This window comes from Euprymna scolopes, chromosome 5, assembly GCF_053919585.1.
Source record: "Euprymna scolopes isolate OS-2025 chromosome 5, ASM5391958v1, whole genome shotgun sequence".
Classification (NCBI taxonomy): Eukaryota; Metazoa; Mollusca; class Cephalopoda; order Sepiida; family Sepiolidae; genus Euprymna; species Euprymna scolopes.
This window is the reverse complement of record NC_136486.1, coordinates 171,386,493-171,413,571: the sequence shown is the minus strand read 5'-3', so window position 1 is coordinate 171,413,571 and position 27,079 is coordinate 171,386,493. Positions and strand designations below refer to the sequence as shown.

Here is a 27,079-nt window from a genome sequence, read left to right as displayed (position 1 = left end):
AAGGCCTTCGACAAGGTATGGCATAAGGGTCTACTTCACAAGATTTCCAGCTACGGTATGATTGGAAATGTTTTCCCAATCATTAAATCATTTCTCTCCGATAGACACATAAGAGTAGGGGTAGATGGACAAAAATCGGAGACCTGCAATATAAATGCTGGAGTCCCTCAGGGGTCAATCCTGGGCCCAACTCTATTCCTGATCTACATCAATGACCGCCCTAAACACATACTTAAATCATTCGTTGACGTCTATGCTGATGACACGACCATCTACGGCTGTAAATGACAAAGTTCTCTCTGATTCTCTCTCCTCTGATCTCGAGCGCGTGGTTCAGTGTGGGAAGATGTGGCTGGTTACCTTTAATACATCCAAAACCAAACTCCTATCCTTACATCATCAACGCTCTGATCCCCATCTGGCATTGTGATGGATGGCTCTCATCTTGGTGAGGCCCTGTGTTTTGACAAAGGCCTGGATATATATATATATATATATATATATATATATATATATATATATATATATATATATATATATGCGCATTAATGTCAAATAAACCGAAAATATTTTTTAAGTTGTGCAATAAATGATTATTATTTCGCTCGATTGGAAACTATTTAATCAAAGTGATACACAAGCCAAGCAATTGTCTCCACATATAAATGTTATTTTATTCAAACACGGTTATTGTGATGAATATCAAATGTTATGATTTTTTTTTGCTTCAATACACAAGAATTTTTCGCGACTCAAACGAAGAGAGACACGGCTTCTTGACTCTGAAACAAAATGTCACTCAGTCATGCAGCGGGTAACGTTTACAGGCCTTGTCGAAGATTAACATAATGCTAATTCCCGAATACGTTTAGTTAAGGAAATTAGAAAATGATGAGGCAATGAAATTCTCAAGCGGCATCCTTACTGTTTGCTTCCACGATCGGATAATATGTTAAAAGAAATATAAAGTTTGTCGATAGAAGATCTGCGCCACTTTTTTTTACACGGTGGTCACTACATATCAAGGCCCGGAAGCCACTCAGGGATAAGGGTTATTGCAATTACAGTACTTTAGTGTGAAGATGTAATGAAGTGTTTACTTTAGAGGGCGGTTCATTAGGAATTTGTTAACGCTGGACTTGAAGACATCCAAGTTGTCGTCAGGTGGGAAGAAGGCAGACGGAACAGAGTTCCACAGGCGTGCCGTTCTAAAAAAGAAGATTTGTTCATGGAATATACGTTTTGATTTCGGCACAGATAAAGAGAGGGGGAAATTTTTGACAGTGGATTCAGCTAGACGGGTGTTTTTCGTGAAAGATGTGCGAAGGGGGACCAGAGATTCGAGTTCAGACGAGCACCTGCCATGGAAATAACGATAAAATAAGGATAGTCTCGCAACATCTCTTCTGTGGGAGAGAGGTTGCAGGGTAGAGAAAAAGGCACCCCCTACTAAGCCACGAAGTCTATTTTGTACTCTTGCCGAATGAGTGTACATAAAGTGTATCTTTCTATGAATACACAACTTTCCATCCTGAATGATGAAATTTCCCAGGATTCTCTTTTGTTTTTGTAGTTTTAACTTGGAATGTAGTTATCGATATATATATATATATATATATATATATATATATATATGCATATGTGCATATAGCTTTATATGTATATATCTATTTATATACACACATATGCATATGTGTATTGTGTATAATACATATATATGTAGCTATATATATGTAGCTATATATATAGCTATATATATATATATATATATATATATTATATATATATATATATATATATATATATATATATATATATATATATATATCGATGTACAGATGTGAGTTTCCTAACTATTGATTATTATAATGCTTACTCTTATCGGTAGAAACAGTTTATTCTGCCAACTTTATCTTCAGACAGTCAATATTCATATCACCGGTATCAGTTTTCAGGAATATATAGATATAAAACAGACAATAAATCTGCCAAAATTTATTTGTACAGGGTACATATTTACTTTGTTCACCTAATAAACACAATGTATCAACTCCATAAAATATTCGACTGGCATTTTTCATATGTGTGTGTGTGGTGTGTGTGTGTGTGTGTGTGGTACTTTTCTTCACTTTTGACCACCTAGGAATATCCACTATGGGGATGACTGCGCGTGGAATTTTGTGGGTAAAGTACCGCAAACTTTAAGCAAACCTTTTCTAAGTCGGCGTTGTTAAAAATTAGTGGTAAGTGGCGAGTCAGGTCGACAGGAAACAATGCTGTATTATTTCAGGAGAGAATATAGATCCATGAATTCTCAAGTGTCACACATCTGGCACAAGCCAGTTTCAATATTACTTCTGTGATCTGACGAGAGCCGCTGTGACAAGATCAGTGTGTAATGTCTGCATACACATATACACACACATACACACACAAATATATATATATACATATATAGAGAGAGAAAGAGAGAGTACGAGAGAGAGAGAGGAAGATAAACAGAGAGAAAGAGAAAGAGTAAAAATTTACAAAGCAAGTTATATGTCCGCAAACGTTTCGTTTTTATTGTAAGACTTCTTGATACAATAAATAGGTTGATTTACACATAATATGCCTTGTTCCCTTTCCATCTCTCTATCTCCTGTCGATGCTATTTTCATTGTTTTTATCATTATATATATATATATATATATATATATATATATATATATATATATATATATACATATATATACATGTAGGTGTAAACACATATATCGATATATGTAACTATTCAGATACAGTTGTGTATGTATACATATATTTGTATATTCATATACATTTATGTAAAACGCGCCTTCTTAAAAGTAATGCCTCTTTTTCGCCCTATTATATCAGGGAGGATTGCAAATTACAATTTTTTTCACTGTATACATTTATTCATGACCTGCAATGTTATCATTCTTTTGCACATATAGATAATGTGAGACTCTACCAAACAACATCTGTCATGAAAAACGGAACAGAGGTGCATCACGAAATTTCTGGAAACATGCACTAACAATATTGAATGGTACATAAAAATACATTCTGCAGAACAAGTCGCTAGTTTATATAAGATCACATATGTAATCGTAGCTTCTCAAATTTCTAGATTGAAAATAGACACCTTGTTTTGGATCGGTTCTTTTATGACACGGCTCTGGACGCCCATGCACAACCAATTGTGCATCGCTAACAAATGTGCACTATAACGGTAAGGTTTGAGCGCCAAAGTTACTGGTTTTTATTTTACTACTCTTTCTTCTGTAGTTCTTGGAGTTAAAAATCAAACAAGGTGTTCTCTTCGAACTACTTTAGTATAAATGCAATATTAAATGGCTAATAAGAATTGATGCACACAAATTTCGACAAAAATATATATAATTTGCGTAATTTTTTTGATATTTCGTCTAACGTCAATAAAACATTCATTTATACAGTAGTTACATTTTTTGAACAAACAAATAAGAAAATGTTCTTGCATTTGTCAAATAAAAAACATATTTTGCATGTCGAGTAAAAAAGGAGATGACCTTCTGTAATATGTCTGTTATACTCCGATATTAAAGTATCATTTTCCAAACTAAAAAATGTATCACGGCAATCGCGAATTTGCTAGTTTTTTTTTTAAATTCAAATACCGTGTTAGATCGTTAAACGTTCCTTTAATTTGAAAAAAAGAGAAAACGAATCGACATGTACGCAGTCGGTTTCCCCCTTCCTTCTTATTCTAGAATTATGGTTAGAAAAGTCGCAAAGTAAAGTGTCATTTTAAAAAGCTTTTTTGTTTATAAAAAAAACCCTCCCAGAAATCAAAATCAAGCTTACAAAAAACGATTGCATTCACGTAAGAATACTTTCACACGTATGTGATTGTTTATATATTATTCCTTAATGGGAATTCACTTTGGAGGTGAGCATTATATATATATATATATATATATATATATATATATATATATATATATATATATATTAATATAATTTTTATTTCGGACTATTATTCTCATCTTTATTAGTTGTTTTCATTTTTATTCATAACCAAATAAAGATGAAAACAACATATAAAGATGAGAATAATAGTCTAAAATAAAAATAAATTAATATATATATATACATATATATATACATATATATATATATATATATATATATATATATATATATATATATATATATATGTATATATATATAGTGCTCATCTCAAAAATGAATTCCAATTAAGGAATAATATATATACCAAATGGTACGGACCCGACTATGGAAGATAAGATAATAAATTATCGTGGATTTATAAGATCAAAGAATCCAACCTTGATCGACCTTCGGGGCCGTGGCGCAGTTCATAGAGACGTTGAATCTCTACAGTTCCAGATGGATATTGTCTGAAGATAGCGGTTTCAATCCTACCCAAAGGGTGCCAGAGGTTTTCTTGACCAAAACGTGGTTAGACGACAACAGCTACGGATGGCAGTGATTGCTGAGAATGCAATTAGGAGATTCGAAGTTCCTCTCCGTCGCGGTTACCACCTAACGAAGGCCAGATGAATAGTTGGCCGAAACGTCGTGAAAAACAACAACCACATAAAGATGAAAACAACTAATAAAGATGAGAATAATAGTCCGAAATAAAAATAAATTAATATGTGTGATAGTTATTTCTAATTATATTACGTGGAAAATTTTAACAATAGCTTGCGCGCAGACACATAAAAAGTCCACTTCTTTATTCTATGCGTTATTTTACAGATTAGTATGTGATTTGTAGTATCGAAAATATGTTAAATCATTTGCACCTTATGTTTATTTTTATAACTAATATATTTACCAATAACCATTGGGATTCAGTATTGTTATTATAGAGAACATATTGTACAGATTTTACAAATATTTCCTCTACACCTATACCGTTTGACAGAAGAAAGCTTATTTGTTTATGTATGTTCGCCAACTCAATCTGCTTAAACGCATCTTTACGATTGAAATAATATCCTTCATTAGGTTGAGATATTTCCGGAAATTAAGTAAGGCAAGGCGGAAATTAGTTCTTGCCAAATTGGATTTAAAGATTTTGAAGATAATGAAAACGTTATGTTGTTTACTAAAGAAAGCGGAGTTTTAGTTAATCATTCGAACGAGATATTATAAGAGCACGTCTACAGATTGAAGGTGTGGACTTATTTACACGACACGTTCTATTATTGAGTAGTTAAAGGCATATGAAAACATGGTAAACATATTTTCTATACATCTAATTATATATATAAGTATTTCCTCTTACTTTCTTAATCATATATTAAGCCAACACGATACACATTCCAGCAGTGAGAATAAGAAACGGAAACCACGTTTACTTTAGTATAATCCGATTACGGGTTATCTAAGAAGATGCACACATATTGTAAAGTCTATATATGCATCGGAAATTAGGATCACTGCTTCCCAAACAGATAACATATACTTTGCATATGTATGAGAGGGCCTAATCACAGTGTGCGATGTTTTTTTGATAATAATCACCACCAATTTTTACTTAAAGCCTAGAATATTACATTTCAATGTAATAAGAAAACGTATCCGCGTTAAAATGTTGGCGGTGTAAAAATAAAACTATCAACCACAATTATCTAATGTTATGAAGACATATTGTTACGCATAACGGATAATCATTACCCATCATGATAACATATCAATTCTACCAAACATGTAGATATTTTAAGGACAGATATTATAATCATACCACTACTACTATTACTATTGCAAATAATAATAATAATAATAATAATAATAATAATAATAATAATAATAATAATAAAGAGAGACTACCATGAAACAATATATATGGTATGCGAGAGTGTAAAAATTCAAATCAATCTGTTTTAGAATAAGAGAAAATAAGTATGAAGCATTAAGAAGGATAAGAAGAACAAAGAGAGATGCACCAGCAAACTAGCAATTACTGAAGGACTTATTGGAGAAAAGTCTTAGAGAAATCCAGCCAATGAATGTTTAACCGTTAACAGCAGTAGTAAACCCATGTTGCGTAGCAGAACATTAATATGCATTAATCGCTAATATGTTTGTTGCATGGAAGAAACAATCGATAATAAATATTAAAATTATAATATTAATCATGAAAATAATACTTTTGATTTTTGTAAAATAATAATAATAATAATAATAATAATAATGAGGATAATAATGATAATAATATTTATAATTATATTAACAGTGAAAATTATAATAATAATAATATTAATGATGATAATATTTTATTAATAAAAATGATAATTATAAGATTAATAAAATTATATTAAGTATAATAATATTAATAATGATAATATTAATAATGATAATGATAATAATGATAATAATACAAATAATAAATTAATATTAATACTGATGATAAAATAATAGTAATAATGATAGTAGTTACAAAAATAATATACATAATAAAATAATATTACTTATAATAATAAAATTATTAATACTATTGACAATAATATCAATAATGATAATAATTATAATATTAATAGTAATGTTATTAATAATAATAATAATAAAAATAATAATAATACTAACACTACTACTACTACTACTTATAATAATAATAATAATAATAATAATAATAATAATAATAATAATAATAATAATAATAATATTTATAATGTCAAATCACTACGACTGACAATAACAGTTAATAACGATGAAAACACTGAGGAGAAAAAGCAATAACCAGTGTGGAGTGCGAAGAAAATTCCGGTTTTGGGGAAGCTGATTGCCACACAAATTACAGTGAATACCAATTGTATTTTCCGGCGATAAATAAATAGTTATCGACATTTGCGATAACGCAAATTTATTAGCAACGTTTTTTTTACATTTTTATTTTTTATTTAAATAAGTTGAAAGTATTAAAAATGTGAGAGGTTCATCGTCTTGTAGACGCCAGTGTACGCTACGGGTCATTCTCAAAGAGAAACAGTTTATGATAGCTTGTGAGAAATCCCCAGTGAGCCCGAATTATTATTATTAATGTTATTATTATTATTATTATTATTATTATTATTATTATTATTATTATTATTATTATTATTATTATTATTATTATTATTATTATTATTATTATTATTAATATTATTGCCTGTTATTATTATTATTGATAATTATTATAATTATTATTATTTATTATTATTGTTAATAATAATAATAATAATAATAATAATAATAATAATAATAATATGAACAGAATCGATTACAGAAATATCTTAATATTGGTGAACCAAATATATTTAAACTGTAAAACGGCACCTCTACTGACAGCTACACAGAAGAGTGCGGTTAGAACTAATTATATTAAGCTAAAATATATTAAATGGAATGAAAGGTAAATGTAATTATATTGATCAATAGACGAAACAAAAAGTAAGTGAAGCAAACAAAACTGAAAAAGACAGGCAAACGATAAAGTTTTACGCATATACAAATGTGACAAATAAACTAAAGTACCATACTTGTAAAATCGCCGTGGACATGTAGGTACAGACCGATGAACTCATAAATGCATAACACATCATTATAATAAATTAGACGGGAAGTAATCTCTAAACTGTACAGTGTGCAGAGTTAAAATGATACACCCGAATAAATGGCGGCAATAAACGGAGTTTGACGAAAAACAACAAAACATAGTGAATACTAAGCTGATCATATTATAAATACTTTTATGCCAATAAGGAGCAATCCTTAATACCCTAGGAAATGATCGTGCGTAATTTGTAATAAGTTGCAAGACTGAGACGATATCTCGGACAGTAATGAGCCAAACAGCGGACAATTTAAGGTAAATCTAGAATGTGGGCACCAATGTACGTAAACTTCAACGCTTACCAGTTACATTAAAACTGGAACAAATGAAAATACAAAAAATATTACGTAAGTATACATTTATCTAAAAAAAAACTGTGAGAAATGATACACATACAAATATACATCAAGGACAGATGCAAATATTGTACAGGATTAGCAAAACTAGACTCGCAGTAGATGATTGGGGAGAGTACGTGGGCTTAAAGAAGTTTGTCTTTCACTCAACTACAGCTGAGCATGGGCATATCAATATAGTGCCCATAACTAAGCGGTTAACAGCGGGAAAGGAATTAGAACCAATGTTTTCCGAAACCGGAGTAAATGGTTAGGTTGAGACTAGAAACATATGATAATGCTAAAAACGGCTTAAATGTATAGAAACACACTCGAATTCAAAAATAAAAAAAATGAACGTTGTCAGCTAGAAATCTACAGTATCCGACTATGAAGAAATCATTTTAAAAAAGTTTTCACAAAGGATAGAAATAACATCATAACACAGATGCAATTATGGATAGAGAAACAAAGAAAGTGTAGGGCATTTTGTTGATCAGTATGAGACTTTCTGGTGTATATTCGTAGTATTACTTGAACGCGAAAATCTTAGATTTCTGGGTAATACGTTCAAACAGATAAGCCTATCCAATCAAGGATGAAAATGGTAATTTTATTTAACAATAAGGATAATTCTCTGGTAGGTTTCTCTGTAACAATAGATGCACATTCGCGAGACATAAAAGCGGAGCAAATACAGTAGACTTGCCAAAGAGCTGAAAATGGAAAAAGGAATCGAGTAAAGATACATCCAATAATCCATGAATACAATTCTGAAGACTTCGAAAATAGACAGGGAGGAATTTGAATTGGGATGGTTTTCTGAGAGGATAAAGGGATAGCTGTCTTTGAAACGGCTGAAATATAAATGGTGATCTTCAATGCGGAGACTGACACACATCAACTATAATCCCAGGAAGCTGTATGTAAACTGAACCAGAAGTAAAATAGAAAGATAGAGGAACGGAACATTATACCAAGGAAACTATAAAGTTTTTAGTCCTTAAAAAATTAAGTGCTGGCACCATACAAAAAAGTAGAAAGTGGTCGAGGATTATGGAAAGAGTAATTAGAAAAAAACGACTAACCAGATCTTTACGAGATGAGTGTTAAGAGGATTGTTGTTTGGGGAATTCATAACCACCCAAAGTTAAGTGACTACTAATGGTATGACCTGCGGCAAGTACATGGAAATCGGTGGTTGGAAAAATGCAAATCATTTAAAAATGTTATCAAAAAAGGTAGAGAGTTATAGAAATCAGAAGAGATTTGTTATCCTGCAGACTCTAAGAAATACCATATTTTATTTACATAAATAATCACTGATAATGATCTCTGTCCCACAACGGTCATCGTAGATGGTAGAAATAATATTAAACTAACAGAGTCAGGGATCATTTAAATATATTCTCCAAAATAGCTACAAAATAATAAAATAACTACACAGCACGTTTAAGCAGCAGACAGAGCTGGTACTATATAAACACTTTTACAAACAGGAAACTCTAAGGAAAGTAGGCACTGTTAACCGGTCAACTAACCCTAACCGTAACCCATCGGACTTCCCATTCATCTAACAGCTGCCGAACTTGTTGGCTGCAAAAAGCAGCATTGTTATCCGTCAATATCTCTGGCGCACCCCGTTCAAAAAAGATGGATGACAAGATGGGAACAACACTTGCTGAGTCCTGTCTGATCATGTGTCGCCATACCGCAGAACGTGTGGGTCCACAATCGATAAGAGTTAGAAAGCGTTTACTACTGTAATGACTAATGCCCATCGCCACCCGCTGCCACAACTTTTCGACGTCCACTCGTCCTTTTTGTCATTGCTCTGGTGCAGGATCAATAGACTGACACGCCTCACAGTGCCTGACAATCTGCCTGACATCTGCCTTTGTCACTGCTGCGTACACACGCCTCGCAAAATATACTGTTCTTTTGATACCTGGATGTCCGCTCTGTGCATGAATCTTCTGTATTGACATCGGCTAATCGCGCCAATTGCAACTGCGCGAGATTGAGCAGTGTGCTCCACACTCATCGTCAGGTTCCATACCATCTGTGAGGTACACGGGTTTATTAGTCGGCACGATTACAATGTGATATTACCAGCATTACCCCCACTGATAGTCCATATTCAGAGACCAGACTCTTCAGCATGTCTAGCCTTCGCTCGATCAACATCTCGTTGACTGCCTTTTACGTATTCTTGTCCTGTAAGCGTGTCAGACACCCTGTTGTAGACACAGAGAGAATCCGTGTACAGGGATTTTTTTCATGGACGTAATTATAGAAACGTCGGGTGTTCTGTTGATAGAGTTTATTAGACCGCGACACAATAGTTCAGAAACGTGTAGGCATCTCCCATCACCCCCTTTATCTTAGGAAGGAGTCTGACAACTTAGTGGACTACATTTTACAACAACGCGGTTGTTCTATCGCTCCAAAGTAACTGCATTATCTAACACCACAGTCTGGCGATAAATGTTTGTTATTGATATTGGTTGTTATTTTTTTGCCATTTACACTTTGCTCCAAAGTGGGATTTATTTGCTTTCCTAAAACTGTATATTCTAAATTCTTCATCGTTTACTGTGTAAATTGCATTTCAACATAGTTTACCCTACTTGTTCACTAGGCCAGTGTCTCAGTTTGTTACAAATGTAAGACATATCGAAGAGATCTGGCTGCTTGGAGAACGCAGTTTGCTTATCAACGATGCGAAAACACTTGATTCGTTCTAATCAGCAGTCATAGCCGTTGATATGATGTAAGATACTTGGAAAATATTATCCCACACGAAATGAGATCTTATTGAACTTCTTTTAACACTGTTTATCTTTCAGCTATCACAGAAAAACTTTTCTTGTTCAAAATACACCATGATTATAAAATTTTGTTTAAACATCAAGTCAGTTTATTTAACGCGATATAACATATCATCAATAAGTATTTGTCATTAAGTTATACGCGTATACACAAGAAAGAATTTGCCAAAGTATACACTTCGGTAGATTTAAAGAATTTTCTACAAGTACTTAAGCATCGCATGCCCATTCCTTCAGGTGGGTATCTTATTCGAGTAACACTCCTCATTGATGTATAGTTTTGTTTGTTAAAGTACCTTAAGCTCAGAAAATGTTGCAAAATTTTACCGATGATATTTATTTTAAATTTCTTGATTCTAAATTTATATTGCTTGAGATCAACAAAAAATACATAAGTCACGTTCTAAAACTCCATATCAAAAGAAACAGAGATTGCATGATTTTAATATAATTTAATTTAACGTGATTGAATGATTTACCAATATGGTAGCATGTACACACGGGGATATTTATGATTTCGGGTGCCTAGATTATGTATACCATAAATCTAGCAGCGTCAGTACTACTAAACTAGGACTCGCATATGTACAGAAAAATATAATACCGTTTAGAGATTCAAATACGTGACACAAAATCGTGCGCCACTGAATAACATAGAAAGAAAAGTTCACAATCAAACATAGTAAATTTAAAATCCATGACAATGAAAAATTCATTAATCGAGTCTGAGAACATTTCCATAATCATGTAATTTTCTCCAGAGCATAAAAACATTCATGTTGTCGACATGAACTGTGTATAAGCAGCTTGTGTATGTTGTATTATTATTTAATATTTCAAGTTACATTTCAGTTATAGTGTTTCTGTTATTATATTTAGTAATATATGATGCTAAATTCTCTACTAGCCTAACACGTGCATTACGCGGTTAAATAAATGAATGCCTTAATAAATAATAATAGTATTATTAATAATAAACCGTACCCATTATTAAGATAAACAAGAACAAATGCACTCACAAAAGCACACGCATATATATATATATATATATATATATATATATATATATATATATATATATATATATATACGTGTGTGTGTGCGTGCGTGTGTGCGTCTGTATCTCTGTGTGTGTGTGCAGAATCTTATATCAGCGTATATATTAATATACCCACGCAATAGAATACATGTTTAATATATGGGTATCATTTACAATTCACATTATTATTAAAACTTACATTTTTAGCGTCTCACGTCGTTGGCAGAAACCTGTTATTTGCCCTTAAAATCTTAGAAGTATTTTTGGTGTAACGTACGTAACAACTTCAATCTGTATAGTCACAGCAATCTCACTCACATTCGTACTATTTAATTCCATGTCTGCTTGACAGGTAAGAAGCTGGAAATCCAAGCAGAAGACAGTGTGATATAGACAACACGTCTTAAATCGCATTTAAGTTTAAGTTACGAAATGAATAAATAAATCAGGTAAATATTAATTTACGGTAACCGCGATTTACAAAAGTAATTAAATTAACGTAATGTGAATCTGCTATTTCAGTGGGAAAAATAAATTAATAAATAAAAACTCGTCTGAGTAGAAAGATGTTTGGTAGCGCGTCTCCTGTTTGTAGGGGAAGCCATCTTCTATAATGGAAAGCTCACCTGTCTGCTGAAATGTATCTAGGCATGTATGTTAGTATGTCTGCCTAAACCATTCGACAGAGGCGACGGGTTTTCAAAACATAGGTATCATTTCTAAGCGTTAACCTCCGGGAGACAAATACCGAGAAATTGGCTAAAAACATTCCTTCATCTCCAACTAGGCAGTTTTCTACAAAGAGTGGTCGCATTTCTACAATGAGGAGCAGCTTTTTTCCTCATGCGCGATAGGGTCCGAACCTACCTGCCTACTATCACTTTTTTTTATCAACACACACTTCGAAACAGGCCAGTCTATAATATAAATTATTAGCTGTCTGTCCAAATGTATGTATGTATCTATGTATGCCTAAAATTTCGACAAGAGCAACGGATTTTCACGAGATTGGTATCGTTTTAAAGCCCGCACCTCGGGACGAATTGACTACATACATTAATTCCTTCACCATCACCTGGGCACTTTTCTACAGAGGGGTCGCTGCTATTTTCGAAAGTCATCCCCTTTTTTATGATTGACTTCCCGTTTGGCGATCGACGCCACAGCAAAGACGTCACCTTTTCACGTTCTTTTTCTCTTTCGCTGTACGGGTGTGATCCTGCCTGCCTAACACTTTTTTTTTTTTTGCTAAACACACATCTCTAAACAGCCTAACAACGCCAGGCACCCAGGGTAGTTTATAATATAAATATCATCAGTCTGTTTAAATGTATTTATGTATGTTTTTATGTGTAGCAAAGATGTCGACAGATGTGAAAGATTTTCACAGGATTGGTATCGTGTTGAAGAGTAGTACTTCGAACGAAAAATGTCGAAAAATTTGCTAAAAACATTAGTTACTTAACTGGCCACTTATTTACAAGGAGGGTCGTTTTTTTCGCCGATATTTTCGAAAGTAATCCCCTCTGTTCAATTGACTCGCCGGAATTAAAGCCTTCGGCGCTTCCGGTTGGGTGATGACCGCGACCGCAAAGACGTTACGTTATTTTTTAGTTGTCCACGTTTTTGTCCTCCTTCGCAGTACGGGTTCGTGCCTTCCCGTCTATATGTCTACTACCATATTTTTTTGCTGAACACACACCTCTAAATACATGGGCAATGCCTGGAACCTAGGCTAGTATACTAGAAAATGTAAATGTCAAACACACTGTTCTCAATACATTTGTGTTATTGTTGGCATTGGTTTGCTCGATATTATTCCAGTAAGAATTATGTTTAAAACTATTGTGTACTTAAGTAATTATCTACGATAAAATTGCTAACATCCCAAGTAAAAGTGATTTTTGTGGGGCAAACTGAATTCGAACTTAATGTATCAAGGTATTCAGTTGGTGTCATTTATGACTAAACATCCATTATCCTCCAAAATGTTCAACGAATGATAATTTAGTGAATAGCTTATGGTTAAATTAACAATTTTTCGAGTAAATTAACTATACTGCTGTGCAGATTTCCAAACAATAAACTCAAAACTCTTCTATCAAAACTTTCAACTCCTTTACTTGACAATCTGTTGAAAATAATCCAAATTCAAACCTTCACACTGTCTTGTCCAAATTTTCAACTTCACAACTTACTTCTCTCTTTTTAAAACTTAACTGCGAAACACGACACTTTGTTGTGAACATTTTCAACTTCAAAACTCGACACTCTTTCAAGTTGAACTTAACACGACTATATACGTAGAACGCCGGCTTCCAACTTGTCCCTCTGTTCACTTCACACTCGGTTTTTTTCACTTGTCTCATTTTCATAGAAAAGGCGAAAGTCTGTCGCTTACTAACCGTCAACAATACAGCTAATTGGGTGAAGCTATTTCCGTCTTTCTTTAATTTTTTTGATTTGTTACACGGCTGCCATTTTCAAGTGCATACACATTCTAACTAAATAAGCTACAAAAATTACCCCCCAAACTCTAAGATTAAAAAAATATTCTCGGGCTAGTTGTTCTAATTTTTATGTTATATTACTAACGAGGCCCAATTACCAATGTAGCCGCTGGCGCTGAAAAAAGCTGCTCTAACCTCTTAGCCGAACCATAGTTTTCTAAATATTTATACAAATAGAGGAAATTAATTTGTTATAAAAATCTTATTCACAAATTGACAGTTTCTATAACGTCTGCTACTTGTAGTATAGAGACCTGCAAAGAGGCTCGTGAAAAAAGTATTTTTCTAACCTCAATTAAAGCCAGCTATTTACTTACTTATTTGCCTTTATTTTACAAGAACATTTAAGCAAATTAAGTAAAATATATACTATATATTTCTTCCCGGAAGTAAAACACGATAAAAACAGATATGTATTGAAACACAAAATATATATTCATTATTTTATCCATTTATATGTAAAGTTACTTTGTGTATATGTGTATGTGTGTGCGTTAGTTCCTTTTTTTATTTCCTACTTTGTGGACCAGGCGCGAACGCATACCTCACTATTTTAATGAACAACTGTTCTGCCAGATCAAACATACCTATTCCTGTGTCTCGATACATCTTTTTTCATTATATGTAATCAGTTTTTTTTTTTATAATAGTCAATCATATAGGAGCCTGTTCGTGACCAGGCACACCCCCCACACACACGTTCGCGCACACACACATACACACATTCAGCTTTATATAAATGTATATATAAATATATATATTTATATATATATATATATACATTTATATATATATATATATATATATATATATATATATATATATATATATATATATACAGAGAGGAAGAGAGAGGGGAATGGAGTGAAATAAAAAGAGATAAACCAAGTAATGTCTTGCCTGATAGTTTAATTCTTTTTGCAGTTTTTTTTTTAATTAACCACGATTAACTGCTAATTAATATGTTGATTAAATGAACCCCTAGGGTTTGTTCGCATATGATTTCCAAGGCGCCTTATAGTTTTTGTACCGTTAAAACATTATATATATATATATATATATATATATATATATATATATATATATATATATACATAATGAGTATATATATATGTTTGTGTGTGTGTGAGTCGGTTTGATTCTGTATGTGTGGATGTGTATGATTTGCGTAGGTCTGTACGTTTGCGTTTCGTAGTAATTAACGGAGACTATAAATAATTGTTGTTTTAGTTTAAAAATACACGTGTAGTAAGAATTTAATATAATGTACTTTAATGATAAACCCTACTTAATCCACAGAACAAAATTCTAAATAGAAGGAATAAACGATAAAAAATATGGAGCCGGACAAAATTTTTATGAACCGCAAATAGTAGCTCGAATACTTTATAAAATGTATATTAGAAGATATATTTTAATATTAATTGTGGTTTATTGATTGTTTAGTTAATTTTATTTCAGTCTGGGATAAGAACCACACAAAACGTTTTAAAGTTAGAAACCGTAGGGTTTTGGCAGCTATCGATATTTTGAGAAAATATAATAGGTAAAATACAATAACGATCGAAATGCAAATAAGAACGATGAAAACATTAAAAAAATATGCTGCATGGGATTAAAATACTTTGACTTCTATGATCTATTATTATTTTTGAAACCAGAAAATAATATATTTTGCAAACGAACAAACCAGGTGCATATTTCTACAAATTATGTATCAATACAGGATAAAAAAGCATAGTCATAGAGAATTATAATAATCGTTTGTTTTCACAAGCCGATGAGGCCAAGATAAAAACGTGAGGACGATTCTATTTAATTACATCGACTGAGTAATCAATTAAATGAAAAATGTCGGGTGTTAAAGTATACCCGATTATTACATTCTCTTACATTAGCTTAGCAATGAGATAAGTTGTTTCCAGTCAACATAAAATCCCCATATTTTTAATTGAAATCCGTATGCAATTTCGAAAATTGATTGACATATATTACCATTATTTTAAATGTATTGGCCGTTGTGCACACGCAAATAATATTTCGTTCCTCTAAATGTGATTATTGCAGCAGATCAATGCATCGTATGTCAACAGGATATTTACTACCTCCTGAATTTGTTGCCTTTTCTCTGGTGGGTGCAAAAACATCATGCCAACGGGTCTAGGACAACATGGAAATGTTTACTTTGGAAGCGTAATGCACTAAAATACCAGCATTGTTAGTACAAAGAGAGCATTTTGTTCGATGGATGCTTTCAAACAATGCGTGACTATGTTAAAAATTCCAATTACACCTAGCATTGTGAATTATGATGAAATATACAAGGAAAATACATGGGTTTAATACAAGTAGCCCCTTTGCAGCAAGGTGGTTGCATATTGTAAAAGAAAAGCGAGTAAGTACAGTGTATTTACACAACCAATAATTACGAAACTAAAGTTAGCAATTACTTATTTTTTCGTCGGCTCTCCTGTAGGAGATATCTCCTTGAACTACTTTACAAAAAAAAATGTATTTTCAATTAATATTAAGGAAAAAAAATGAGATACATAGGTAAAAGTATTATTTTATTAAATGGCCGGTAGTTGAAACTGACCGCCCTGGTCTAATCAGAGAAAGTCCGATTTTATTTTGTAATCAGACTGAGAAAATGGAAGCAATTAGTTTTAAAAAGTGAAAAGTATTGTATTTTTTCAACCAATACTAACGATAAAATATGAGATATGGGTAAAAGTATTATTTAATTTCATTTAATGACCGGTGGTCTAAACTGACCACCCTGGTTAAATCAGATAAGGCCTTTTTTTGATTTGTTAATCAGAAGGAGAAAATGGAAGTAATTTTTTTAAATAAAAAAAAGCTTGTACTTCTTAACCAATATAATCGTTGACTGCTGCTGCTACTCCCACCGGTTTAATGTCTCTCACCACCACTCTGCCTGACGGCTGCTGATGCTACTCCCACCAATCTAACTCCTATCGCCACTACTATTTTCCCCTGCTGCTACTCCCACCGATTTAACTCCTATCACCACTAACACTTTGCATTTCCATACACCAAACATGGGTATAGATACCACTTAAACATCCACTGAGCCATAAGTTTAATTTTAGTGCCTAAATTGCCTGGTTGGATTGTCTGTAGGCTTACTTAAACCGCATCACAAACACACCTACACCCACAGACAGACAGTACATGCATTTATAATAGGATACTCTTTGCATTTTACGTTGAGAGAAGTTTAAAACGTTGGAAAATACAAAGAACGCATTAAACTATATTAGATTTTCGCTGAACATTCATCAGAAATAAAACTGCTGACGACACTACAATCTATGTTAGCACATCTAAGACAGTAAACGACCAAGTTCTCTCCGATTCTCTCTCCTCTGATCTTGATCACGTTTTACAATGGGGAAAGGAGTAGCTGGTTACTTTTAATGCATCTAAAACCAAGCTTCTATTTTTACATCATCAACGTTCTGATCCCCATCTGGCATCAATTAAAATGAATGGCTCTCGTCTTGGGGAGGCCTCAAGTTTTGACAGGCTTCTGGGCTTGACCTTTACTCCTGATCTTAAATGGAATACGTACATTGAATCTGTTGCCAAGGCCGCTGGAAAAATGGTCGGATCCTTCTATAGATCCAGTATATATCTCACTGCTGATGCAATTCTCTATCTATATAAGAGTCAGATACTTCCAAGGATGGAATACTCTTGCCACATATGCTAGAAAAGACTTGTCCTGCCTTGATAGGGTTTAAAATAAACTTCCTGGCCTGGTGGGAGATGTCCTTTTCTCTTCGCTGCAACCTCTATCTCACAGAAGATATTTTGCGAGTTGTCTCTGCTTTATCGTTATTTTCATGGTTCCCCTCTCGCCAAACTTTCACAAGAAAAACTAGACTAGCTGAAAACATTATCAATAATTTTTTCCACTCTTTATCTGTGCCTAAACCTAAACATAGATTCCATGATCAAAGCTTCTGTCTTAGAACTGCAAGCCTGTGGAATTGTCTTCCGTTTTCCTGCTTTCCAGCTGTGTATAATATGGTTGTTTTCAAGTCCAACGTGAACAAGTTTCTGATGAGCCGTTCCACTTAAGTTAACAAATTTACCGAACTTCCATCACTATTGATTACTATATTGTCCTTTTGACTACTCTACACTCTTTAACCCTTATCCTTGAGTGGTCGATCCACCTTGATAAGAGGTACCTCCTATGAAAAAAAAAACATAATTTAATGGTAAAACGAAAACACTTGAGAAAAATTATATTTTAAATAGTACTAGTTACATAAAAATCTACTAAATATCAAACCATAAGCCGGATTTAAATAAACTTAGGAGAATATGTTTTATCTTTTATTTCTTAAAAGCGGATTACGTATTTTTATATTATATTATATTATATTATATTATATTATATATATATATATATATATATATTTATATATATATGTCTATATATATATATATATATATATATATACCATGTTATTTCTATTGTATTTTACACATGTAGCCTTTTTTGTGTCTAGCTTTTGTTTGTGGTGCATGTGTGGTGTTATCTCTACATGCAAGAGTTTTCGTAACATTCTTGCATTTTTCATTTTTACCATCACTTGTATCTTGTCAGCCACCCATTTGATTCTAATCTTTCCGATTCTTTTATCAAAGTTTGCCAGTATTGTCCCTGTCGTTCTTACTATTTTTGGTGTTATCTTGACTTTCTTTATTGAGTTGATCTCGTTGACCAGTTCCGTGTATTTGCTAACTTTCTCGATCTCCTTGATCTTCCCTCTGTGGACTGCTGAAACGGCCAAACATACAACCTGGCTGGAATCGGCTTTCCTATCAACTATTGTGACATCCGGTCTTCTTGCTTGGATAGGTTTATCCGTGTGAATATCCATGTTTCATATTATCTTGTGACATTCGTTTTTAAGTACTGCTGCCGGGTTTGGCCTATACCATTTGTCTGAGTGTTCAAGATGTGATTCCCTGCATAATTGCCAATGTACTGTCTTTCTCACTTGATCGTGTCTATTTTGACATGCTTCTTAGGCTAGTTTGCTTCATTCGCTTATTATGTTGCTTATTGTGTCTACTGTTTGTCCGCAGTGTCTGCATTTGCTTTATTTTTTGTGTCATATAAATACCTTATTTGAGGTGCTTTGTTCTTATCGAGTAATCTTGTGCGGCCGTTATTAGTAATTCCGTTCCCCTATTTAGGTTTTCTTTTTTGCAGCCGTTTTCAAGTGTTTCGTTAATTTCATCTATGGTGAATCCTTGTGAATCATCCGTTTAGCTGTTTCTCGTTCTATTGTCCTTTCCTCGTCTTATTCCTTGTCCCCCTTTTCTATCTTGTTAGTTTCTTCAATGTTTTTTTTTTTTTTTGCTGCGGTCATTATTCATTTGTTGTAATAATTTTTTGTATTATTTACGCAGTCTTCTATACAAAGCAGTCCTCTTCTCTCAACTTTTCTTTTCACATAGTGCTGTTCAGTATGATCCTTTGGGTGTAGTGCATAGTGAATTGTCATGATTTTTTGGGTCTTCCGATCAAGATTCCTCAGTTCATCTTTAATTCAACTAATAAACTGTCCAGAGTGTTTTACAAGTGTCCATGTGATTATTTCTTTAATTAGGTTTCTACTATATAGTTTATTTCCGACGAGTTTTCTTTTTTATGTATTCTTTTCCAATTTTGTATCTCATTTATGTTGCTTTGATGGTGCATGCTTTCAGGACATACATATTTGTAGCAATCATGCTCACTTAGAACCCTCGTGTTTGACTGGGTCGTACCTTATCTTCTGTTTCTAGTTTCTCGTCGTCATGATTAGCAATGTGAATTTTTCCAACCGGAATTGCATTTAGATATCTTGGCTTAAGATTATGGTTGTGTTTATTAGTGTTTCTTCTTATTGGAAGCAGTTTCAGGTTATCCATGTATATTAATTGGTTCATTCTTCCATCTGTATTAGTGAACTTGTATCCGTGTGGCACTTCCTTAGTATATTGTCCTCTTGTATGTTAATTTCAATCATGAGTTGCGCATCAGTCGTCTTGTTGTTTTCATTGTATTTTCTACAAGCTTGATCAACTTGCTGAGTATTTTGTGCATTCTGCGGCAGTTGATTATCCATGGTTGTGGGATTCACTTAAATGTTTTCTTGTAGTCGGTCCATGCCATGGCCATATTGGACCAGGGAAGAAGGCAGTAATCCCATATAACAAACATCCATGGTTGATCCGTACTGATTTTCCGAAGGGTATACGGAGCGGCCGTATTCGTTGGTGAGTTGAATATGTTTTGGTAGACGTGATCCAAAGTATTTTTACGTGTTGAAACAGTGTATCAGATATTGGATGAATGTTCCATTCCATTACATATATTCCTGTCGGTGATGGAATTTGAATGTTGACTTATATATGCATATATATAGTGCGATGGACCTCGAAAATCAATGGCCTGAGTTGAAAAGTATTCGGAGAGCTGTTTATTGGATCCGATGTGTTAGACGAAAATGCACGTGAATGAATCAGTGGCTTATTCAGTACGCTATAACATGAAATGGAAATATATCATTTATTTTTATATTTATTTTTTATACTTTGAATGTGTATCGTTATGTTACTCATGACAAATTCGATGCACATAACTTTTTGTCCCTTTAAAAATATACAACATTTATTATTATGTATTTATTATTGACAATAATTCCAGAAATTATATGGTAAAACACTGAATACACTAAATATTTTCAGAAATGTACAACGGAATATACAAAAACATTTTGTTGTTATTACTTGAATATTAATGGTTATTATAATATATTGTGTTTTTTTCAGTATTTAAAAAATAATAATGTGTTTTATTGATAAAAAAAATATCAGCATTACATGCGATAAAGTACAACAATTGCTCGTTGTGAATAAGCTAAAGTATTCGTTTGGAAACTATGATGTCTTGTAGAATTTCTTACATGATTTCCGTTCGGACCATATTGACACCTTTTCCTGACTCATATATGTTTCAATTTATAATGTCTATATTCATTATTACTACTTATAAATAAATAGCCCTCTTATTATAAATTTACACTATGACAGTTTTACATAGCTTGGATAAAAATAAACGTATATATTTTTTAAACTTAATTTTATAAAATTATAGATATTGAGTAGATGTCCGCTTGGCGTTCTCCTGACGTGCAATGCGTTAAAACATGGCATTTTAATTTAAGTAGATTGAATTTGCATTATTATAGAATCAAACTCTCTACTGAGTATTATATATTGTAGGAAATAATTTGTTTATTATGGCTCTAACAGTGGATTTAGGAAGGTTTAGCTTCTTGGAAATCTTATCATAGCCCTCCCCATTGGTATGGCATGCTACAACAAGCTTCCTGACGTCTTCGCTGTGTTCCTTAGTTTTAACCATGGCGATTGAAAATTATAATTTAGTCACTTATAATAGTTTAAATAAATCGCTATCTAAAAATTAGCTGAAAAAAATTATTCACTGAATTAGCGTTAAACAAGCATAATATGGCTATAAAAAGTTCAGAAAGCACGTAAACCGGAAATTGATTGATATTATACTGATACTAAAAGAAAAACAAAGCCGTGCCAATAATTTTGAACAAGGGTTTTGTGCAAGTATGTTTGTTGTTCCTTTGTTATTTATTTTTTCTAAAATCCGATTGCTGCATCGGAAAGGCCAGTTAAAAATACATAATATACTTTGTTATTTTCTTTAATTTAATCCCTTTTTTAGAATTTATTAGACAAAATTTAACTTTTATTTTATCGTGCCAATAAATATGATCATCACTGTATGTGTGTGTGTGTGTGTTGCATTAATTACCTTTTGTTACTTGTTGATTCTGTTGCATTAGTCTCTACATTGTATGCATAAGCGCAAGAAAAATATGTTTTTATTATTTGCACTAATCATAAGTATTAAGAAAATTGAAGTAGTACATCAGTCACCTCCTCATCACAAGCAAGTAAATGGTTTGGATTATTCTCCGATAGTTTATTCATATCCTGACCATTGTATTACAATAGATGTGGCGTGTTTTTATGTTTAGTGTTTCACATACATAGCTACCATAGTGAAGTGAAACGGACTTTTTGAAAATGAAAGAGTAAATCCTATACTGAAGCTAGCACACACTTTTGGTAAACTTCGGCATTGCGTGTGCATTCACAAACAGTGCATTCGCTCTATATGTAGCTTTACTCAGATTGACAATTGGACGTATGCTGACCTATTTAAAAAGTTAAATACCAGTGAAACTGAAAATTTTCTTATAAATGCCAATTACGTTGTCAGAATGAGTAATAATAAGATTAAATAAAACACACTCTTGTACTATCAGCTTCAAAAAAGAGTGCTGGCCACCGATTGTTGAGGTACAAAGAATAGCTTAAGCACATGCTGTCAGCAACAAACATCTCACTGTCAGCTTTTGAACGAACGGCTTCTGATTGCAAAAAAATAGAGATTGACGTGTCACAAAGCTTTAAAAAGTTGTTGACTAAGAAAACGAACAGAAGTACAGAGAATAAAAAAAGAGGGAAAAGTTACCTGCCAGACAAATGATATTTCCTTGAATATGTTTTTGCGCCCGGCTTTGCTGTTATTTGCGAGTGACTGGAGAAGCTCAAATCCCAGGAAAAACAAAATTACCGAAACTGAAATTAATTATTGAGACGCTCATATGTCGAAATCGACGGAAGAGCGCATCATTGTATCATTGTGAATTTCCAGTAGAAAGTCGGTTTATTCATGTGCTAAACCTGCGATATGTTCATTTTCGTATGTAAAAAAGGGGCATACTCTAGTAATTAAATAGTTATGTCGAAAAATGATATTTGGGAAAAAATAGAATCGAACCAAGAAAGCATTAGTTAAAAAAAAACATAATAAATCTTCAATTTAGGCATGTAGCAATTTTTTCATTGTTTAAGAAATCACTGTATATTAAATATGCCAGTACAAAGAATGCACAATACCAATTAGAAATAATGATGAAATAAAGGGTTATAAATGAAATAATTCATGCGGGAATTTCTTTGTTACAAAACGTGATCAGCGCACGTGTAATTTGAAGACGTGAAGGAATAAGATTGTTTGTCACGCCTTTAACGTCATAAAGATAGAGAAGCCAGGGTTCGAATCAGTTAATACGAGGAGGAGAAGAGTCGGGAAAAGTTGAAAGAGACTCAGAGAGAGTCGAGTGGGTCAGACTGAGAGCTGACGCCCTCTTGGAGGCGAGAGGTGGCGAAGATAGGACAATGCAATCGTAAACGAATCCTTCACCATCATTATCAGCAGCAGCTAGTATAAATAAAAAAAATATCATTTATATTTGTAAACCGTCTTCCTTTACGTCTTCATCAAAACAAAGAAAAGTAAATGTTTTTATCTACCAACTTTTAAACATAATTTGTGCAACACCGTTAAAGTATTAACTGTCTGTTCTTCTTTGCAATCATCATTAATGTATCCCATCATCTAATGTAAAAAGAATAGTTCATATCGAATCTCTCTCAGCTCGTTTAGAAATATGACGTCACAAAGAATCGTCACAGTCGTCTCGTTATGATGTAAACAGTTTATATGAATATCATTATCACCTGTAGTATGTGTCTCCGATATTAACTCTCTCCTCGACCACACAACAATTTTAGCAGTTTTTTTTTGTCAACATATACATAAATTGCACTTTATTTTAATGTTTTATTTTAGTACAATTATAGGAAATATTAGAAGCTTATTTAGAACACACACACACACACACACACACACATATATATATATATATATATATATATATATATATATATATATATATATATAATGTTATGCATATATATGCATGCCTATAAATATGTATATACGTATATATATATACACTATACAAGTATATATATATATATATATATATATTTATACATATATGTAGAAGAGTAGTATGCCAACTTTGACATTGATTTAAAAATGTATTTTTCTCATAAAAATTATTTAAACAGACTTCTTAATATCCTCAGTTTAACTGCAGTCTATTTTATTTTATCCTGTTTTATTTTAGTATTATTTAGTAAAGTACTTAAGGCTTCGTTACACTACATATATATATATATATATATATATATATATATATATATATATATATATATATACATATATATGCATATATATACATATAAATAACTATAATGTTATATATAAGTATACATATATACATCTGTATATACGTACATATATATACATATATATATTTATCTATATATAAAAAAGCGAAAATGTGTGTGTATGTATGTACGCTTTGTGTATATGTCCGCTAAAGGCTTTTTATTGGGGGGGTCTCGGGGGCGGCTTCGCTTATTCTTATAAATTTTTATATGTTGTCTGAATGATAATATCTACGAGTTAACAACAGAGGTCGCCTGTCTATTTAATTTTCCCAACTTTGAAACGTTAAACATTCCACATTTTTGAATCACCTCATGTTGCTTTCGTTTTTCGGTATAAAAAAGGTGAAACTCGATTCGAATCCCTGGCCCACGGCCAGTAGTCTCCTGACAGCGATGTAACGTTTGGACAATGTCGGCTTATCACCCTCATACCAGTTTATTGAGCTCATTTAAAACTATCCCGTAGAAAATGTTAACTGCTGAATTTTAACTCAACGACTTCCATTTGAGGTCATTAAATTCGGGCACCTGTCAATTCTCTTCTTACTTAAATAAATTCAAACGTCTTCCAGTAACTCTTTCTTGCTTGCAGAGCGATTAATGTGTCATGTTGTTTTCACATTTTATTTTCCAACTTCGCCTCAGGGCTTCGGGTTCGATTCTACATACTTACCAAAACCTTTTTTATCCACCTCCATGTTTCTTTTTGATTTAAGATCACACACACCTCGAAACACCCGGGTTACGCTGGGTACCCCCGCTATTATATATATAAAACTAAAGATATGCAGTTGGGTTTCATATTATTTTAAAACGCGAACGTTAATTAATAACTTAATAATATTTTATGGTTTGCTTAGCATGGTTGGTTTCATTTCACTCTTACGTATATTTCTGTCCATGCATAATTAGTTCATTCTACACCAGCCAGGATTGCTATAACGCTGAATGTAGGAGTTTATGATTCTTTATCTCTTCTTGCTATAGCTGAAAAATAGTTCATTCAACTACGTTGTTTCTCCTTCAATTCACATACAAATAGCAATAATAATAATAATAATAATAATAATAATAATAATAATAATTGTAATAATAATAATAATAATAATAATAATAACAATAATAATATACGACCACTTTTGATGTAGATTATGTATGTAATGAATTGTTAACAAGAAAGGGGAAAATAAATTAGGTACATGAGAATTAAATATAAAAAGAATGAAAAGCAAACATTGTAAGAAAGTAATGAAGAACGCAAGAGAGTTATATGCTCAATCCGTCAAGTCCAAAGTAGCTGAGCAGCGGCTTGGTTCCCACCAGTTTTGGCAAATAGCAAACAGAATCCTGAACGGAAGCTTGTGCTCTATCCCAACTATACTCAATAGACCTGAGGTAATCTCGTCAGCATCAGACAAAGCCAAACTCTTTGCTAAGAACTTTGTAGCTAATTTTACCTTTTGCGACCAAGGCCGCCAACCCCTAATATTTCCTCCTGTATCAGAAAACATGCTATGTGATATACATATATATGTACGTGATGTTGCCAAGCTAAAGAAAAACCTTGATTCCAGTAAATCACCTGGCCCTGACGGTATTCTAATTATAGTACTCAAAAAACTTCAACCAGAACTAGCGCCCATACTTACAAAACTGTTTAAACGTTGTCTTATGGAGAATAGGTTCCCATCACCATGGAAAATCTCATCAGTATGCCCTGTATTTAAGAATTCAGGTGATGTCTCATCCCACTCTCAGTACAGGCCAATAAATCTCCTGTGCGTCATGAGTAAGTTGTTGGAATCTCTGTTCAATACAGAAGTAATCAACCATCTCAACAAAAGTAACCTTCTTAGTGACACTCAATATGATTTCAGTTCTGCTAGATCTTCAACAGATGTGCTTACAGTTATATCTCATAGAATTAGCAAATCTCTCGACGGAGGTAACATTTCTAGGGCAATAACTCTTGACATATCAAAGGTCTTTGATAGGACATGGCATAAAGGTTTACTTCACATGATCTCTATCTTTGGTATAGCTGGAAATTTCTTCTCAATTATTAAATCATTTCTTTCTAATAGGTTGATAAGAGTAGTAGTTGAGGGGCACAAATCAAAAGCTCACAGTATTAATGCTGGTGTCCCTCAGGGGCCCATCCTGGGCCCAACTCTTTTCCTGATATATATTAATGATCTTCCAAATCACATCCTTACATCGTTTGTAGACATTTATGCTGATAACACTACCAAGCATGGTAGCACATCTAACACAGTAAACGACCAAGTTCTCTCTGATTCTCTCTCCTCTTATCTTGAGCACGTGGTACAATGGGGAAAGGGGTGGCTGGTTACCTTTAATGCATCTAAAACCAAGCTTCTCTCTTTACATCATCAACATTCTGATCCACATCTGGCATCAATTGAAATGAATAGCTCTCATCTTCAGGAGGCCTCAAGTTTTTACAGGGTTCTCGGCTTGACAATTACTCCTGATCTTAAATGGAACACATACATCAAATCTGTTGCCAGGGC

The 27,079-nt window shown here is 32.9% G+C and overlaps 1 protein-coding gene across 1 annotated transcript in view; it reads left to right on the top strand.

Moving 5' to 3' along the window:
• Positions 1 to 27,079, top strand: part of LOC145277039 (uncharacterized) — a 655,864-nt gene that overhangs the window by 214,940 nt on the left and 413,845 nt on the right. The window lies entirely within an intron of this gene.